Source organism: Pseudoliparis swirei, chromosome 16 (assembly GCF_029220125.1).
Source record: "Pseudoliparis swirei isolate HS2019 ecotype Mariana Trench chromosome 16, NWPU_hadal_v1, whole genome shotgun sequence".
Classification (NCBI taxonomy): domain Eukaryota; kingdom Metazoa; phylum Chordata; class Actinopteri; order Perciformes; family Liparidae; genus Pseudoliparis; species Pseudoliparis swirei.
Genome location: NC_079403.1, coordinates 107,501 through 112,500, shown reverse-complemented (window position 1 = coordinate 112,500; position 5,000 = coordinate 107,501).

Below are 5,000 nucleotides of genomic sequence, written 5' to 3'. Positions count from 1 at the left end.
GTAACACGCACACAGTGTAACACACAGTGTAACACAGTGTAACGCGCACACAGTGTAACGCACACAGTGTAACACACACAGTGTAACACACACAGTGTAACACACAGTGTAACACACAGTGTAACACACAGTGTAACACACAGTGTAACGCACACAGTGTAACACACACAGCGTAACACACAGTGTAACACAGTGTAACACACAGTGTAACACACTGTAACGCACAGTGTAACACACACACAGTGTAACACACAGTGTAACGCACACAGTGTAACACACACAGCGTAACACACAGTGTAACACAGTGTAACGCACACAGTGTAACACACACAGTGTAACACACAGTGTAACACACACAGCGTAACACACAGTGTAACACACAGTGTAACGCACACAGTGTAACACACACAGTGTAACAGTGTAACACGCACAGTGTAACGCACACAGTGTAACACACAGTGTAACACACACACAGTGTAACACACACACAGTATATATATGTGTATATATATACTGTGTGTGTGTTATGCTGTGTGTGTTACACTGTGTGTGTTACGCTGTGTGTTACGCTGTGTGTGTGTGTGTTACGCTGTGTGTGTGTTACGCTGTGTGTGTGTTACGCTGTGTGTGTGTTACGCTGTGTGTGTTACGCTGTGTGTGTGTTACGCTGTGTGTGTGTTACGCTGTGTGTGTGTGTTACGCTGTGTGTGTGTTACGCTGTGTGTGTTACGCTGTGTGTGTGTGTTACACTGTGTGTGTGTTACGCTGTGTGTGTGTTACGCTGTGTGTGTGTTATGCTGTGTGTGTTACGCTGTGTGTGTTACGCTGTGTGTGTTTGTTACGCTGTGTGTGTTACGCTGTGTGTGTGTGTTACGCTGTGTGTGTATTTGTGTGTTAATAACTGCTCCTGGTTTGCAGAGTGGAGGACGAGGCCGTCCTGGACAGAGGAGCGTCCTTCGTCAAACACGTCTGCGATGAAGAGGAAGTGGAAGGTAAGACCATTGTGTCATACACATTTATATATATGTGTGTATATATATACATATATGCGTATATATATACACATATATATATACACATATATATGTGTATATATATACACACATATATACGCATATATATGTGTATATATATACACACATATATATATATGTGTGTATATATATATACACATATATATGTGTATATATATACACACATATATATATATGTGTATATATATATATATATATACACACATATATATATGTGTGTATATATATACATATATATATACACACATATATATATATGTGTATATATATACATATATAAATATATATATATATATATATATATGTATATATATATACACATATATATGTGTATATATGTATATATATACACACATATATATATGTGTGTATATATACATATATACACATATATATATATATGTGTATATATATCATACCTGCAAACTCATGAGGGGTGAAAAAGGTGACAACGGGGGGGGGGGGGGGTGCAGGTGACTTTTTTTTTTTTTGTCACCACACCACATCCACGTTGTTTGAAGCCTCAAAGCTTTTAGAACCACAACTACAGTCATTTTATTGTTCTGACCACAAATCTCAATAATGATAATAAACAGTTTAAGAACAAAAGGTTCTCCGCTCTGACTCAGCCCTATAATGATAGTAATAACAAATATACATTGTCATTATATATATATGGTTAAAGTCATTCATGAACCAACTTCCTTTTGCCTGAACAGTCCTCATGGACTTTTCCCTGAATCTGTTCTGTCTCTACCTGTTTGTCACGATACTCATATTATAACTTCTATACATATTACATACCTGCCATAAATATCATGATACCCGATACCAGAATTCAATACACCATACAAACAATATGGTACCATAATTACGAGACTGGTATATTTATCTATAATAGTAATAAATAAAACATCTGTATGGTTCACTTTTTACCAACTTTTTCAACACTTAACAAATGACAGTAATATGAGTATTCATACAGCCAGATATGAATGAAACTACATGGTTCCATCATAGCATTGATTATACACTATGAGGCCGTTAGTCTCTGACCAGATGATCCACAGTTCATCAGGATGAGCAGCTGGAGAGTTACACAACTTTACAGACTGACATTTCACTTCTGGCATCTTTTTATTTTTTAAGCCAAAGTCTCTAAGCTCCGCCTCTTCTCTCGCTGTGAGCTGCGCAGCGCAGTGTGCGCAGACAGCTCGACACTGAGCAACGCGTGCGCTCTGATCGCTCTTTTAATGAAGTATCGATACTAAAAATATGCTAAATCACATCGTGTTTAACGTACGGGTACTTTGTTAGCATCGCTACACCGTGCAGCGTGACAGCAGCAGATGTAGCGGACTAACATTCAAGCTAACCTGAACCCCCAAACGATGTCGACATCTTGACGCTGATTGGCCGAGACTCGACACGCCCTATCAAAGATGTTTTATTGCGAAGAAGAGCACCACTTCACACTTCTCTCCGCGTCTCACTGCAATCTCACGGCAGCGGCCAGGTGACCCCAAAAACTCTTCGGATCTCCACGATTCACGTGGATGACCTATTTTGAGTTCAAAACGGTGAATTTCACCGAAAGGTGACAAGTTTGCAGGTATGATATATATACTATATATATATATTAGGGCTGTCAGCGTTAACGCGTTAATCTATGCGATTAATTTGGCCGCGTTAACGCACTAAAATATTTTAACGCAATTAACGCAACTTTGTTTACTTCCGGTGTTCGTTGAAGTTTTTACACTCAAACCGAGTGTCAAGCCGCGGCAGTACGGTTTAACACTATTTGCGTTTTTAAAACAATTATTTCTCCGCGAAAATAAGGATCATAAATCAGTTTAACTCGTGGATGAATCAGTCGGGTTTCCTCCTGCTCCTCCTTCCTCCCGTCTCCCCCTCTGACACACAGAGGAACGGAGGGCGACGTGTCGGGGACGCGCGGAAAGAACTCGTCACACGAAACCTTCACCGTGATTGGTCAATCCGTTTGTCTGTCAACATTTTGGGGAAAAAACAACCAATGAACACTCAGTAAATCACAAAGGACCTCCCACCTCACAGGTAAGGCTCATTAGCAGCCTGTCAGTCAGAGAGCAGAGAACACGACGCGAGGACAACTGAGCCTCATTGAATAGAGCTGAGATTGTTCTGGAATGTTTGATGTAGAACACGTGGGGGTGTGTCACATGCAAAAGACTTTAAAAGGTGAATTTACATGTTTGTGTAAAATGTATAAAATGCCCCCCGCCTCCAGAGGTTAACGTGACATATGTGAATGTCAGTCAGTCACCAAGGCCACTGGTTCTGCTGTTCAGTGGTAAAGATGACAGGACCAATGGGGTCTCAATATACTTCTTTTCTTTTACTAATCTGATGTTTCACTGAAGAAACAATTTATCATCCACAATATTAAATACCTTGCTGGCACTTTATAGGTAGGGGCCTCTTTGAAACACAGCTCTGTGTGAAGTTTGGTCTTTAAAAAGAATGAACTTTTAACTTTTAACTTTTAATTGCGATTAATTAATCGCGATTAATCGCAATTAATTAATCGCAATTTCAAAATGTGCGATTAATTAGTTAATTTTTTTTAATCGATTGACGGCCCTAATATATATACACATATATATGTGTATATATATATATACTATATATATATATATACACATATATATGTGTCTCTGCCTGTGTGTGTGTGTCTTAGTGTGTGTGTATCTTTAAAGCGCTACACGAGGCGTTTGAGGACCGCTCGTTCCCCCTGTAGATTCCAGTGTTTAGAGAAGTTTCCCTCTCTGTTTCTACTTCCTGTCGGTGACGTCATCACTTCCTGTCGGTGACGTCATCACTTCCTGGACGAGGAAGTATTTGTCATTTATTAAGTCCTCAGTTTGTCGTCTGTCTCTTCAGACAAAGAGACGCGTCACTGAGGAGCCCAGAGCGCCTCCTAACCCCCCATCTCTCCCCCTCTCCCCCATCTCTCCATCCTCCCTCTCCCCCATCTCTCCCCCTCTCCCCCATCTCCCCCTCCCTCTCTCCTCCCTCTCCCCCATCTCCCCCATCTCTCCATCCTCTCTCCCCCTCTCCCCATCTCTCCATCCTCCCTCTCCCCCATCTCTCCCCCTCTCTCCATCCTCCTCTCCCCATCTCTCCCCATGTCCCCATCCTCCCTCCTCCATCTCTCCATCCTCCATCTCTCCCCCTCTCCGCCATCTCCCCATCTCTCCCCATCTCTCCATCCTCCCTCTCCCCCTCTCCCCCATCTCCCCCTCCCTCTCTCCTCTCTCACCCCCATCTCCCCCCTCTCCCCCATCTCTCCATCCTCCCTCTCCCCCATCTCCCCCATCTCTCCCCTTCTCCCCCTCTCTCCCTCCTCCTCTCCCCATCTCTCCCCCTCTCACCCATCTCTCCATCCTCCCTCTCCCCCTCTCCCCATCTCTCCATCCTCCCTCTCCCCCATCTCTCCATCCTCCCTCTCCCCATCTCTCCCCCTCTCCCCATCTCTCCATCCTCCCTCTCCCCATCTCTCCATCCTCCTCTCCCCTCTTCCCATCTCTCCATCTCCCCCATCTCTCCCCCTCTCCCCATCTCTCCATCCTCCTCTCTCCATCCTCCTCTCCCTCTCCCCATCTCTCCATCTCCCCATCTCCCCTCCTCTCTCCTCTACATCCTCCTCTCCCCTCTCTCCCCCTCCTCTCTCCTCTACATCCTCCCTCCCCCATCTCCCCTCTTCCCTCCTCCTCCTCCTCTCCCTCCTCTCCCCCCTCCCTCCCTCTCTCTCACCCCCCCCAGGTCACCACACCGTGTACATCGGGGTTCACGTCCCTAAGAGTTTCCACCGGCGGAGACGCCACCGCCGCCGGTCGAGCCACAAGGAGCGGCGCGAGCGGAGCGACGCCGACGGGTCCAAGTCGGACGGCGACTACGAGGCGGCGTGCGTCCTCAAGCCGC